Source organism: Neophocaena asiaeorientalis, unplaced genomic scaffold (genome assembly GCF_003031525.2).
Source record: "Neophocaena asiaeorientalis asiaeorientalis breed wild unplaced genomic scaffold, Neophocaena_asiaeorientalis_V1.1 scaffold1615, whole genome shotgun sequence".
Taxonomy (NCBI): Eukaryota; Metazoa; Chordata; class Mammalia; order Artiodactyla; family Phocoenidae; genus Neophocaena; species Neophocaena asiaeorientalis.
The window spans coordinates 1-276 of NW_020175183.1; positions in this window are offsets into that span (position 1 = coordinate 1).

Genomic DNA, 276 nt, shown 5'->3' on the forward strand with positions numbered 1-276 from the left:
CAAGATATTATCTATCCTGGAGAATGTTCCATGAGCACTTGCAAAGGATGTGTATTCTGTTGTTTTTGGATGGAGTGTCCTATAAATATCAATTAAGTCTATCTTGTTTAATGTATCATTTAAAGCTTGTGTTTCCTTATTTATTTTCATTTTGGATGATCTGTCCATTGGTGAAACTGTGGTGTTAACCTTCCCTACTGTGAATGTGTTACTGTGAATTTCCCATTTTATGGCTGTTAGTATTTGCCTTATGTATTGAGGTGCTCCTATGTTGGG